The sequence below is a fragment of the Mustelus asterias genome, chromosome 11, assembly GCF_964213995.1.
Source record: "Mustelus asterias chromosome 11, sMusAst1.hap1.1, whole genome shotgun sequence".
NCBI classification, from domain to species: Eukaryota; Metazoa; Chordata; class Chondrichthyes; order Carcharhiniformes; family Triakidae; genus Mustelus; species Mustelus asterias.
The window spans coordinates 90,749,460-90,765,069 of record NC_135811.1 but is presented as its reverse complement, the minus strand read 5'-3'; the positions used below and the strand labels follow the sequence as shown (position 1 = coordinate 90,765,069).

General features: G+C 45.6%; 1 protein-coding gene across 4 annotated transcripts in view; it reads right to left on the bottom strand.

The window, feature by feature from the left end:
• LOC144500649 (MAGUK p55 subfamily member 2-like) overlaps positions 1 to 15,610 on the bottom strand; it is a 645,619-nt gene that overhangs the window by 207,035 nt on the left and 422,974 nt on the right. The window contains exon 1 of one of the 4 annotated variants that reach the window (XM_078223928.1): positions 13,853 to 13,864. The exons of 2 other annotated variants lie outside the window; for them this stretch is intronic. The gene's annotated coding sequence lies outside the window, so the exon portion shown is untranslated. Of the gene's footprint in view, positions 1 to 13,197; positions 13,427 to 13,852; positions 13,865 to 15,610 lie in introns of those variants that run through there. One more of the 4 variants, XM_078223926.1, reaches the window with a different exon arrangement.

Sequence of the window (15,610 nt, the reverse complement as noted above, 5' to 3'; positions counted from 1 at the left end):
ATTTCTCATCAAATCCCCCCAGATGCTTATCACACTGTGAGCCAACTGGTCTCACTGGAACTCTGAATTCCACAAGAGTGTTCCAAACTCCACTCTCGAGAAATACGCCTCAGTATCTTCTCCCAAACAACACTTTCTCTCAGATGTTGTCATCAAGGATCCATCTCCACAACATCAATCTCTCCTTTCAATATTCCTCTGCCTTGGATTACCTCATACATTCAAGCTTCCACACAATCTCGCAGGAACCCAGACATGCCAACAGAGCACAATAGCTTCACGGTCTATATTAAGATGTCACCAAACTTAGGATCACTTCAGGTGTCTGGCTTCTCACATGTCAACTTCTCCAAGTCTGCACCTTTCAGCTCTGTCTTTAATTGGAAACTTTTCTCTTCCTTTCCTTTAACTTCAGTGAACAGTACCTTGTTCCAGTTCTTTTTCCCTTTGACTTCAGTCTTCCTGTGCTCTTCCAACTTAAATCCCACCTTTGCAAGCACTTCCTCTCAAAGTGGGTGCATTGCACTGACCAGGGACATTTCTTCATTTTCACTACCTGTCCTGTAGATGAAAATCTCATTCAATAGCACTCACTGCCTAATTGAGGGATCCAGTATTAGAAGTTTGGGGTGGAGGGGGGGGGAAGGACTGCTGACAGCCAGCACCCTGCCTTGTTGACAAACCCCCTTTGTCCTTCTCCCCAAACCCCCCCACCCTCTGATCCCCATTCAGTCTTCACTCACCTGTCGCTTGGCTTCCTTGGCGATGCAAAGTTTCTCCTCGATACATTACCAGCAGCTGCTGGTGATGCCCGCAATGGGCAGCTGAGTCTCTGATTGGCCAGCAGCTCTTGGAGGGCAGGGTTTCTGCCCCCAGGATCCTTGCTTCTGGAGAAGGCCAGCTCCTGGCCACTTAAGTGCCTGAGCATTCCTTCATCCTGGCGTGCCTTCCCCAGTGGAGGCAGCTCTTGCCATCTCTCCAACCAATGGCCATCATTCCCCACCCTCCCCGCTACTGACTTACATAGAAACATAGAAACTAGTAGTAGGTGTAGGCCATTCGGCCCTTCGAGACTGCTCCGCCATTCATTTTGATCATGACTGATCATCAAATCCAATATCCTGATCCCGCTTTCCCCTCATATCCCTTTATCCCTTTAGCCCAAAAAACATATCTAATTTCTTCTTGAAATCACATAACATTTTGGCCACTCTCTGGGTGAAGAAATTTCTCCTCACAACATTCCTAAAAGGTTTACCCCTTATCCCCAAACTATGACCTCTAATTCTGGACTCCCCTCACCATCAGGAACATTCTTCCTGAATCTACCCTGTCTAATCCCATTAGAATTTCATAAGTTTCTATGAGATCCCCCTCACTCTTCTTATCTCCAATGAATATAATGCCAACCGACTTAGTCTCTCCTCATATGACAGACCTGCCATTCCAGGAATCAGCCTGGTAAACCTTTGCTGCACTCCCTCTATAGCAAGGACATCCTTCCTCAGATAAGGACACCAAAACTGCACATAATACTCCAGGTGTGGCCTCACCAACACCCGAGACAATTGCAGTAAAACATCCCTATTCCTATACTCTGATCCTCCACTATGAAGACGAACATACCTTGGCCTTCGTAGTGCTTTCTTTACTGCTTCCTGTACCTGCGTGCTTACTTTCAGTGACTGATGCATGAGGACACAAAGGTCTTGCTGAGTATCCACCTCTCTCAATATTTCACCCATTCACATAATAATCTGCCTTCCGATTATTGCTACCGAAGTGTATTCACATTATAGTGCATCTGTCATGCATATGCCCACTCACTCAGCCTGTCCAAATCACACTGAAGCATTTCTGCATCCTGCGAATGGATGTGTTGCATTGTAAAATATCACTACCCACTCCCCCCACCCTGATGTGAGATGCAATCATGAAAATTAGTCCTTGCATCATTTCACACACACACTTTTATATTCACCCATTTCTCTGAAGTGACACCAACCTTTATGATTCAAACCCTGAGAAACTCCTTCTACCTAGCTATCTGTTCTAACCGAATCCCTACAGTGCAGAAGGAGGCCTTTCGGCCCATCAAACCTGCACCGACTCTCTGACAGAGCATCTTACCCAGGCCTTATCCCCGCAACCCTGCCCCTAACCTACACATCTTGGGACATGAAGGGGCAATTTAGCACAACCAATCAACCTAACCCACGCATCTTTGGAGATTATGAAGCCATTAGATTATGAAGTAATTCAAAAGCAAACTGCCTATTAAATCGACAGCTGATCAATTGCAGAAACTGACAGCAGGAAGAATTCTAGACTTGATTTGATAATCTTGAGGTTAATGCCGTTGTTGGTTGTGTGGGCTGATCCCTTTATGCCAGGCAATTCCAATGTCGCATACGGTTTGCTTGTGGGCTTTTCTTAAAGAGTCAAAGCCCATTGTACAGCATTCAGTCAAGGTTGAAATGAGCAAAAGAAGATCAATCAGGAAGCAGCACATTAAGTACACCAACCTGGAGGCTGATACCCTTGAGAGTATTGTTGGGAAGGGGAAAGGACTGAGGGCAGCAAGGAGTTCGATAGTTTTGATGTCCCGAGGAAGAATAAGTTGGAGAAAAAGGTTGAATGGTGAGTTTCACCTTAAACACAGGGGACCTGCCCATTGCTATAACAGCATAGAACATGGTGCCTTTGCAGTTTAGAGGGAACAGGGTCTGTGTACTTAAGGTATGTGCTAGACATTGTGTGCACACAGTGCTGCACACTTACAAGCAGCAAACAAAAGTGCCACACAGGGATAGTTATTCAAAGGAACATGTATGTAGCACTAATTCATAATAGTATGATTTGTGCCTGTTGCATTGTACTTACTTGGATGGATTCCATTGACTCAGATTCTAACATATGGCTTCAGCTAATACAGCAGCAGTGTGGCTCCTACATTAACAGCAGGGTAGAATATCTTCTACATAAATAATGTACCCGCACATTCTCTCTTCCACCTGCTTCCATCGGGAAAAAGATACAAAAGTCTGAGGGCACGTACCAACCGACTCAAGAACAGCTTCTTCCCTGCTGCCATCAAACTTTTGAATGGACCTAACATTTATTAAGCTGATCTTTCTCTACACCCTAGCTATGACTGTAACACTACATTCTGCACCCTCTCCTTTCCTTCTCCCCTATGCACTCTGAGTCCGCACCCCAGATATACTCTCTTCCATCTACTTCCGTCGGGAAAAAGACAAAAGTCTCAGATCACATACCAACTGACTCAAGAACAGCATGTACCTACCTTATATTAAGCTGAGCTTTCTCTGCACCCTGACTATGACTGTAACACCATATTCTGCACCCTCTCCTTTCCTTCTTGCCATATGTACTCTGTGTACGGTATGCTTTGTCTGTATAGCGCGCAAGAAACAATACTTTTCACTGTATTCTAATACATGTGACAATAATAAATCAAATCCAAGTCCCTTCATTCACAAACTTCTCTACTGTCCACAAGATCAAGACATGGCCACAATTTACTGCAGAAAACATGGATGCAAACAAAAATCTATTTAATTTCTTGGCAGTTGTTCAGGTGAGAATATTCAATTCTCCGAGTCTTTAGAAATTTCCGCCAGCGTGCGCTCGTCAGCTGGAGAATCGTGTCAGACCTCCTCGTGGTCAAATAATCAAAACAACTCCAATTCCCTCAACCCGCAGTGATCGAGAGGATTAGCTTTGATTGATACGATTATCAACCGGGACAGACTGGCGATTCGTATGAACACAGTGAAAGTTTAAGGAAAATGAAAGCCCATGAACAACAACATTGCAATGATATAGCATCTTTAGGATAACAAACCATCTTAGGGCACTTCAGACGAGCATTATTAAATGCAACATAACACCGAGTCACGTAAAGTGATATTAACACAGATGACCAAACGCTTGGACAAAGAGATAGGGTGGGATCTACTGGCTCTTCCAGCTGGCGGGATCGTTCGGTCCTGCCCAGGCTGACCACGCCATGGCAGATTCCCCAGTGGTGGGACAGGCGAACCACTCAAAATACCGTAGACATCAGCGGGACAGGAAGATCCCGCCAGTGGCCTTTGCCGTTGCCGGAAAACGCAACGTGAGGGGGTATATTTGAAATTCGTGAACATCTTCGATTCTATTACCTTACCTTCTACAACATAATTATCCTTCAAAGAAAGTTCTCTTTACCTCTGAGCTCCGTTTTTACATCTTATGACCTCTTGCTTTATTGATCTGAATGAGAAGATAATATCCAAGGCAGGCCTCAGCTATTACTCAAACTCTATACTCATACCACTAACTAAATTACACGGCTCCCAGATGGAAATTGAATCTTGCATCAAGCACTGTATACTTTCCTTTCCCTTAAAATAGCACCAGCCTGACTCATTCGGGCTCTCATTGAAGCTGCAGTGGCCACAAAATGATAGAGAGATTCACAGCAACTTCTAATCAGAGACAAGAAATTAAAAACGCACAAGCTGCTTTTTATTCTTAAAATGAATATAGAAAAAGCAACCCCCAAGAGGATATCACAGGAAATGGGAGCAATATGGGCTGCGGATCATCCGCAATCTAATTTAATAGCAGAACAGGCTTGATCAGCTCAATAGTCTTCAACTGTTTCCACGTCAACTGAACCTTGAATTTTCAATGTGCTGCAGAAACTCTTTTCCTAAGTTGCAATGATGCTTCGTTTTGATGCAGACTTTTGGATCTGTTGCCTTCAGTGCAGGGTCGCCATATCAAATGGCGAGGCGATGGCCTAGCGGTGTTATCGCCAGGCTAATAATCCAGAAACTCAGCTGAAGTTCTGGGGGGCCTGGATTTGAATCCGGCCACGGCAGATGGTGGAATTTGAATTCAATTTTTAAAAAATTATCTGGAATTAAGTATCTACAGATGACCATTGCCGAGGGCGGCATGGTGGCACAGTGGTTAGCACTGCTGCCTCACATCGCCAGAGACCCGTGTTCAATTCTGGCCTTGGGTGACTGTGTGGAGTTTCTCCCCATGTCTGCGTGGGTTTCCTCCGGGTGCTCCGGTTTCCTCCCACAGTCCAAAGATGTGCGGGTTAGGTTGATTGGCTATGATAAATTGTCCCATAGTGTCAGGGTGATTAGCAGGGTAAATACATGGGGTTACAGGGTTAGGGCCTGGGTGGGATTGTGGTCGATGCAGGCTCGATGGGCCAAATGGCCTCTTTCTACACTGTAGGGATTCTATGAAACTTCTATGAGACTGTCGGAAAAACCCATCAGGTTCACTAATGTCCTTTAGGGAAGGAAATCTGCCGTCCTTACCTGGCCTGGCTTACATGTGACTCCAGAGCCACAGCAATGTGGTCGACTCTCAACTGCCCTCTGGACAACTTGGGATGAGCAATAAATGCTGGCCAGCCAGTGACACCCACGTCCCACGAATGAATAAACAAAAACTCCAGCCAGACATATTCTGGGAGATTGCAGCAGAAGCAACGTCACAGGAATCATAGAATCCCTACAGTACAGAAGGAGGCCATTCAGCCCATCAAGTCCGTACCGACCACAACCTCACCCAGGCCCTATCCCTGTAACCCCACGTATTTACCCTGCTAATCCCCCTGACACTAGGGGCAATTTAGCATGGCCAATCAACCTAACCTGCACATCTTTGGATTGTGGGAGGAAACCCATGCAGACACAGGGAGAAAGTGCAAACTCCACATAGACAGTGACCCGAGGCCTGAATTGAATCCGGGTCCCTGGCGCTGTGAGGCAGCAGCGCCAACCACTGTGCCACCATGCCGCCTGAAGCTGGTGGCATGGCGTGAAAACTATTTTTTTTAAAAACAAGCCCACATCAAAGCAGCTTCCTGGAAAACTTTCCGATATTTCAATGTCAGAAATGGTGACAAAGTTTCAACCCTGTGGAGTGTAAGAGTGTGCAGGAAGTCACATATGGACAGGTGTACATACATCAATATGCACAGTATTGGAGGAAAGATATTCCTCTGAAACTCGTGAGTTCCTCTTACCTACTGTTCGAAAGTGGTGCCCTGCCCACAGCCTTTCAAATGGTGTACTAGCCCCAGTTGGAAGCTGCTCCCTCCTGGCATTAAGCAAAGCACTGAGGGCACCGGCCCTGTCACCTACCTGCACTGAAGATGGCGCAGACCAAAGAAACACATAAGGGAGTTTTCCCTCCATTTCCACTGTTTCCTTCACCGCTGATATTTCAGTGCGTGTTGGCACCAACGCACACATGCACAGGTTGGATACTGGCAAACAAGGAATCAGCTGCATTCCAATCTCCCGGAATTCTTTTTTTGGCTACCAGGAGATTGAAGCCGATTGCGGGAGTCTCCCAGCCATTCCAGGAGGATTGGCAGCCCTGCCTTCAGTGTCAATGTCCACGTTTTTTGAAAATGCTCTCTCTCATAGAATAGAAGTCATAGAATCCCGACAGAAGGAGGCCATTCAGCCCATTGAGCCTGCACTGACAACAATCCCATACCAGCCCTTTCCCCATATCCCCACCTATTTATCCTGCTTGTTCCCCGACACTAAAGGGCAATTTAGCATGGCCAATCAAGCTAACCTGCGCATCTTTGGACTGTGGGAGGAAACCAGAGCACTCGGAGGAAGCCCATTCAGACATGGGGACAACATGCACACTCCACACAGACAGACACCCGAGGCTGGAATTGAACCCAGGTCCCTGGCACTGTGAGGCAGCAGTGTGAACCACTGTACCACCATGCCACTTTCACCACTTCCCTCGCCTGAACCCTTTCTGTGAGCAAGGCCGCTGGAGCAAGAGGAGTTGCTTCGAGTCATTTCAATAAATCTTGGATCATAACAGACCCTTCATGGTACTTCTGCACTATCAGCACTTGTTCTTTTACAACCCCGGATCTCTGGCATTTGATCAGATCGGAATCTTCAACGGGGAAGCCTAGGTTCAGAAGAGGGAAACAGTGAGAGGGTGAGTCAGGGAGCCGGAGGTCCGGCAAGAGGGTTGGTTGAGCACAGGGAGAGACCGCAAATCAGAGGGTCGGACACAGGGAGAGGCCACAAGCCAGAGGGTCAGACACGGGGAGAGGCCACAGTCAGAGGGTCAGACCCGGGGAGAGACCACAGTCAGAGAGTTGGACACAGGGAGAAACCACAAGTCAGAGGGTTGGACAGGGGGAGAGGTCACAAACCAGGGGGTGGGACACTGGGAGAGGTCACAAACCAGGGGGTGGGACACGGGGAGAGGTCACAAACCAGGGGGTGGGACACGGGGAGAGGTCACAAACCAGGGGGTGGGACACAAAGCGAAGCCACAAGCCAGAGGGTGGGATGCAGTAGGTGGCGCAAGTTGGAGGGTTAGAGAGTGCGAGGAGCCACTCCAAAATGGGCCAATCGGGTGCCACAGGAAATGGTGTTAAAACAAATCTTGTGACACTCAACAAGATTACAGGCCCCATTAACTTAACACCATTAAAGCGAGACAACATTAAACAGGGATTTACTGTACCAAAGCATTAGAAGCTATGCTCCAGCAACACAAAGCTTTGGTTAGACCTCACCTGGGGTTTTCAGAGTATTTCTGGGCACAACAATGTAGGAAGGACATACTGGCCACAGAGTGCAGATTTACTGCAATGATCGCTGGTCTCCAGGAGCTAACTTACAAGGGGATGCCACACAAACTAGGATGATATTTTAAGTTGATAAACCTTTCATCATCAACCTAAAAGGTGAACTCAGTTTCTCTCTCCACAGATGTTGCCTGACATACTGTGTACTTTCAGCACTTTATGTCAGATTTCCAGCATCTGCAGTATTTTGCTTTTAGACAAACTAAGGTTATGTTTGCTGCAATTTAAAAGGTGAAGGATGATACGGCACGGTGACACAGTGGTTAGCACTGCTGCCTCACAGCACCAGGGACCCAGTTTCGATTCCAGCCTTGGGTGATATCTGTGCGGAGTCTGCACATTCTCCCCGTGTCTGCGTGGGTTTCCTCCGGGTGCTCCGGTTTCCTCCCACAGTCCAAAGATATACAAGTTAGGTGGATTGACCATGCTAAATTGGCCGTTAGCGTCAGGAGAATGGAAGGGTAAATACTTGGGGTTAAGGGGACAGGGCCTGGGTGAGATTGCGGTTGGTGTCGGCTCAATGGGGTCGAAAGGCCCTCTTCTGCACTGTAGAGATACTCTAATTCAATGATTTGCTCCCGGTTTCCAAGATATTGAGGGGACGGATAGGGTGGATAGACAAAAGTTGTTTCTGCTGTTTGGGAAGTCCAGGACTTGGGGGCATAGTCTAGAACCCAACCTTCAGGAGTGAAACTCGGAAACATGGGCACATGCTCAAGGTGGTAGAGCTTTGGAACACTTCCACAAAAGACAATCAATGCTAATGTCAATTGTGAATTTGAAACCATGGATTGATAAGATGTCTGTTAACCAAAAGGTAGTAGAGGACATAGAAGAAAGGCAGGTATATGGAGTCAGATCACAAAATAGGCATGATCTCATGGAGGGTGAGATGGCCGATTCTCATATGCTTTTATCTTCAAGCTTTTTAGCGACCAAAAATCAAATGGCACTTTCCCACTTAATTGTCAGTAAGTGGGTGACAACATCTGAAGCTGGGAAGAAGGTGTAAATATATAAATCAAATTAACTAGCACAATGTGCCCCTAAACTGCACATCAGAGAATCGACTTGGCCAACAGTATTCTCTACACGACTATTATTTTTCCGTAAATTGGTTGACAGAATATCTTCGCTTTACAGCTGTGAGCTGGTGCCTATAGGGAATGGAGGTCGAACAAAACTGCTGAAGTGAAAGCAGAGACAAATGCAGAATGCGATGATGTTCCAATTCCTTAATAGTCAAGATGTCATTTTTTTATAAATAAGCTTAGAGCAGGGGGGCCTTCTACAGGTAAACGCTCCCGAGTCTGCAGTCTGGCACTTCTGAAGGAAGCACTGTTCAAAGAGGCATGATTAACAGCTCCAGTACTCTAGGTTTGCAAGTCGGTTCCTGTTCTGGACTAGTAACCTAAAGGTTGGGAGTTCAAATCCCACAATGGCAGGTTATGGAACTAAATTATTTGGTAATTTATTGACTGAAAAGCTGATAACTGAACTAGTTTTATGCAATCCTGACCTATGACCTTTAGAGAAGGGAAACTGTACTCGATTTGAATGACCGACTCTTGACATGTTAGCAAGCCACTCAGCTGTGAAAAGAAGTAAGGAACAGAATCGTTGGAGTGGACAGACCCATCAGTGGGCATTCAGGACAAGAATCAGACAACGCAGCCTCAGCAGAAAAATGAAACAGTGCTCAAATTGGGAGAGCTGTCCCACTACAGTTAAGTAACGGACGTGGTTGGACTGAAGTAAAGTTTATTTATTAGGGGATTTTCACAGTAACTTCATTACAGTGTGAATGTATGTCTACTTGTGACTAATAAATAAACTTTAACTTTTCAAGTAAGGCTTACATTAACACTGCAGTGAAATTACTGTGAAATGCCCTTGGTCACCTGTTCGGGTCAATGCACCTAACCAGCACGTCTTTCAGACTGTGGAAAGAAACCGGAGCACCCGGAGGAAACCCACGCAGACACGGAGAGAACGTGCAAACTCCACACAGACAGCGACCCAGGCTGGGAATCGAATCCGGGTCCCTGGCGCTGTGAGGCAGCAGTGCTAACCACTGTGCCACTTTTGTCAGCCAATTGGATTGACCTGCTAGAAATTGCGATACAGATCCAAACTATCCAGACATTTCATAACTTCAGGTTGAATAAAGCCAATGAAACAGCCTGATAATTACACTTGCATCACTTCCTCAACTGACAAATCAATAGCCTTCCATGTTGAAAAGGTAAGTAAGTACACAAAATCTACTGTGGGTAATCCAATGATAACCTCTACTGACCGAGTTAGCTGATAGTCACAAGACTAGGCCCACAGCAGCTGATAGAATAGCCAATGCCAACCAAAGATTTCCTTGATTTCGTCCTCACCAGCCTAACTGTTGCAGATACATTTGTCCATGCACCACTCAACCCTTCTAACGACAAAGTCTCGGTTTCAGTGTGAAGACATCCATTGGGGAATATTCCAGTAATACCATTTTGAAAAACAGGACAGAGTAAGCAGGAATCCAGTGGATTAAGATGGACATCCACGAGGCACTTGGGCCTGCAGCCTCAGAGCGGTGTCCCAGACCACTCTGGATAACATGGATTGTTGGAGGAGGGGGTAAACCGATTTCCTCAGTTTGTGGAACTCCCACCGCTTTGTCTAATTACCTGTTTAGATTTTGGCAAAAAGTGTTTCTAACAGTTTTAAAGTTAGCATGAAAACGATTGGTTTCAGCCTGCCCTTATTTGCATACATTACAACCAGTTAATTCACAACCCTGCATTCAAATTTGAGTTAGGCCTTTCCTTTTCAGAAAAATATACATTCTGCTGAAAACTACTTAACAAAGGAACAAACTGAGCACCATCCAGCCAGCTATGCACCAACAAGTAAATTGTTCATTTCTGACTGTGGAGGAATCAAAGACCATCTTTGTCCCAATATTCTGCTGAACTGAGGAATTTGATTTCGTTCTGAACGTGTGGGAGTTAAGACAGCTGTAATGTATAAAGAAGAATCTCCTGCCAAAAGTTCCTGGTGTGAATATGAAAATATGTTCTAAATTCCAAATATTAAATGCCACGGGCTGCATTTTCCAGCCCTTCCCGCTACAGGATCTTCCAGCCCTGCCAAAGGTGTTCTCCCATCTCCACCACCACAGGTTCCCCAGCAGTGCAACCCCATACAAAATGGCACAGGCATCAGCGAGACCAGAAGACCCCACCAGCGTCCAATGATGAGCCATGGGGAGGGGGTTGGCGGAAAATCTCACTCTATGGCTGGAATCTTACCGGCACGCCTGCCCTGATTCTGGGGATGGGCGAGGCTCGGAGAACAGCATTCTCCATTGGCCTCGGGTGGGATCGTACGAACCTCGGGCGGGCATGCCGGTAAAATTCCGCCCTATATCCTTATTCCCCAAGTTGAACACAATTATTGTAAGCTTAAAATCCTACCTGCAAGTGTCTGAAACAAATGTCGCTTCTGTCTGTGACCAAAAAGTAGTCAAAATAACCAGGGGGCAAACAATGTAGGCCCTTTCAAAGGAACTAATTGGTCACACCTTAAAATTATAGAAACAAAAGCTAAGGTTTCAGATGGCAAATTATTGCTGAAAACCTCAATTGTCATGGCACCGTCTTTCCAGTACCATCCACAGAATGTTATGATGGGGTTTTGAGAGTTAGAATTTTAGGAGGCTTCAGAAAAACACAATCTCCGCAGAGCTCAAGTGATCTACAGCAGCTTCACCACGACGGGTAATGTACAGTTGCATATTTTTCACCCGCTCTTGTGGCCATACAGATCAAATTCCATCCCGATGGAGGACTGTTTATTACACTTCCTACTTTCCTCAGGTGGTACCCAAGACGTACCCACGCACTGAAATCACAGTGAACTCCTGACATTTTCTTTTGAACAAGACCAAATTTTAGGTTTTATAGAATTATAGAATCCCTGCAGCGCAGGAGGAGGCCATTCGGCCCACCCCAAGCAGGCGCTATCCCCGTAACCCCACTTATTTACCCTGCTAATCCCCCTGACACGAAGGAGCAATCAACCTAACCCGCACATCCTTGGACTGATGATGTGGAGTTGCCGGCGTTGGACTGGGGTAGGCACAGTAAGTAGTCTCACAACACCAGGTTAAAGGTTTATTTGGCAGCACAAGTTTTCGGAGCTTTCAGGTGAGTGACTCACCTGATGAAGGAGTGGCACTCCGAAAGCTTGTGCGACCAAATAAACTTGTTGGACTTTAACCTGATGTTGTGAGACTACTTACTGCATCTTTGGACTGTGGGAGGAAAACTGCACCATCCAGAGGAAACCCACGCAGACACTGGGAGAACATGCAAACTCCACATAGACAGTCACCTGAGGCTGGAATTGAACCCGGGTCCCAGACGCTGTGAGGCCACAGCGCTAAAATATGCTTCCAAATAAACTTCAACACAAATAAAAATCAGATACTCATTGAATTCTGATTATAACCACGCTTATAGTCACCCAACATTAGGAAATGTGAGAAACTTACTTTTATATTGACGTATATGGCTATTCTGACCCAGTGTAGCCTCATGCACCAAGTATCTCCAGCATTTCCAAGGTTTTGCTTTACCGACTGAAATCCATTCAATGTTTGTGGAAAAAAACACCTTGAAATCAATCCTAAGTTTCTGTTTTGTTTGTTTAAAGTTACCCTGTTCCTCTGTCCATGTTTCATTTGGCGTCTTGCTGAGGTTTCGGTCCATCCTTTCTTGACCAGTTAGTATCGCTTAGATTATTGCTCAGCACATGGCCAAAAGGCCAGCATTCCTCCAGCCTCCAAAAGAGAAAATGCTGGAAAATCTCAGCAGGTCTGGCAGCATCTGTCAGGAGAGAAAAGAGCTGACGTTTCAAGTCCAGATGGAGCTTTGACAAAGGGTCATCTGGACTCGAAACGTCAGCTCTTTTCTCTCCTTACAGATGCTGCCAGACCTGCTGAGATCTTCCAACATTTTCCCTTTTGGTTTCAGATTCCAGCATCCGCAGTAATTTGCTTTTATCCAACATTCCTTCAGCCGTTCCTCTCCAGCTCAGCCTTCTGACGCGAGAGACCAGCGAGAAAATTCTTCCCTGAATAACCTCCAAGGCTTGATTACCTCCTTTGTGTCACACAGAATCTGATCTGATGTTGAAAGTATCACAAGTATTGTGCGAATATAACCTGTCACAGCCTAGTCACTCCGAAGTGAATTAACCCATTATATAGTCTTGGGGGGTGAAATACGGCTTTTTGGAAAACACCTTCAAAAATCGATGACATCCACCAACTGATCCTCATATCCTATCAGCTTGTGAAACTCAAAAGCCCAGCATCACATAATCACCACTTTTCAACTTGCATCCAACTCCCGTATTACAGGCCTTCACTTTGGTTCCCCAATTTAAAAAATATACAACTAATGCAGTTTCAAATATCCAACCACCCACAGGTCCACTTCGACTGAAGATTAGTTTTGAAGAACACTACTTACAAACCCCACGTTTCTAGTCGTCTCCTTCTGGCTCAATATTTTTTGATTGCAGTCGAGATCAAACTTTTCAATGGACTTGTTTCCCCTTATAAAACACCGCTGACTTCCACACTGTACCAACAGCTTCCAGCCCTGCGACGAACTGAATTTTAAGGCTACAGTACCCCACAATTATCTTTGTGCAGCATTTCCCAAAATAACCTCACACTGCCAAAGCAAACAATGCCGCGGCCGTTTAATTACTGAGGAGTCGAGTCTGTTATATTTATTTAAGTTTAGAACCATGAGTCAACCCATGTGGGTACGGCTGGAACCACAGACTACTACCAGGCTGGAGCCTGTAACCCTGTGTCACACCCACGCGATCCAGCCACATCTTGAAGGCAAACGATCAGTTAGAACCTGGAACTCAGGCTTTCAGAGTCGAGGTTAGTTTGAAAGGGATTTGAAGGATTAAAAGGAGGAAAATAATGGAGACACACAGCTTCAAACACAATGGGAATAAAGATCCCCGTTTGTTTTCTCAAGGGAAATATCCCGGTTACAGGGTTCAACCTTGAATCATTTCCATCTATAGAAAAATAAAGTGTCTTTCGAAAAGTTGTTCAAGCCACAAGTCTTGGCAAGTTGCACTCTTTAAAGAATTCGAACTTACCTGTGGGAACACTGTAGCTCGTACTATGCCCAAAGAATAACTCCTCACAACCTCAACAACTATCAAAAGACCTATGATGTAATCGAGAATGATGTAATCCTTTTGATTAGTTAGAATAAAACTCATTTCCAGCTCATTCCTAATTTTTTTAAAATCTAACGTCATTGCAATGTTTTGTTGCTGCCAAACCCAGATTTATAATGGGAAAACATAAAGCTAATCCTGTTAAGGGTGTGACAATATCAGATACCATAAGGATTTGTGTCATGTTACAACAATACACCGGGGATGTTAATGGCTTTGCTTTCTTTCTGCTCAATATAAAGTACTTACTGATAAAGCCTGTCTAGTACAACAGAGGAATTACATCAAGTCTATTTTCTGAACTCTGCCCTTTGAATCCCCGCTTTCTGCACATTTCAGAAAGACAACCTTTAGAGCACCTGTCCTACTCATCACTGGTTCTCTGACACAACAGGCCACTTTATATGTCTCACATTGAGACACAGAAATCTAACCTTTATTCTTTGCAGTAGTTAGGTGGCTGAGCTAACCATAGCATCATTTCAAAAAGAGGAAACCTTCTGGGGAAGCACAATGAATCATAGACTGCCGAAGGAGGCCATTCAGCCCATTGAGTCTGCACTGACTCCCTGACAGAGACAACCCCTGCCCTATCCCCGTGATCCCACATATTTACCGCACTATTCCCCTTAACCTACATATATTTGGATACTAAGGGGCAATTTAGCATGGCTAATCCACCTAACCTGCACAACTTTGGAGTGTGGGAGGAAACCCACGCAGACATGGGGAGAATGTGCAGACTCCACACGGATAGTCACCCAAGGTTGGAAACGAACCCGGGTCCCTGGCGCTGTGAAGCAGTAGCGTGAACCACTGTGCCACCCTCAGTGGTGCAATATTTCATAGTCCCATTGCAATAGAGTCATAGAATCATACAGTGTAGAAGAGCTATTCAGCCCATCGAGTCTGCACCAACAAGTGAGAAACACCTGAACCACCACCTAATCCCATCTACCAGCACCTGGCCCATAGCCTTGAATGTTACCGAACACAGATCCTTAAACAAATGTCCAACACAATCACAACCAATTGTGGGGTGGGTCTGAGCACAGGAGTAGGCACTTCCTCAACAGCGAGAAAGGTGAAGCATAGAAAGCTAGCCCTTCCCATCTCCTCTGGAACTCAACAAGACACAGTGGCCAGGGAGTAAGTCATTTGTTCTCCTATCTGGTCTTCTCTCCCAACCATCATTAATGACACTGAGACCCCAGGAAAAGGCAGGAGACATAAAATCTCTTCAAAGAGCAAAAACCCAGGTAAAAAACCCAAGAAAAAAAAAGGATCTTCCAGCCTCAATGCTCAAAGCAATAGAATAATGCAGCCTTTACATGGCAGGTAACTCACTAAGTTTCCAGTGACTCTTCTATCCATTGCAACAGAAACCTCTCATATCCAAATATCCAGCTCAAATCATCCAACTTCTACTTATTTTCTATCCAGTTTTCTTTCTTGCTGCTTCCACAGAAATCCCATCTTATCCTGCTTGTGTTTTAGCAACACTTTGTCACTCACTTCAGAGACAGATCCTGTTTGGCACTGCCAAAGTACCATTTCATTACATCTTAGGTGGGCGGCTCGGTGGCACAGCGCTGCTACCTCACAGCGCCAGGGACCCAGGTTCAATTCTGGCCTCAGGTCAGTGTGTGGAGCTTGCACATTCTCCCCGTGTCT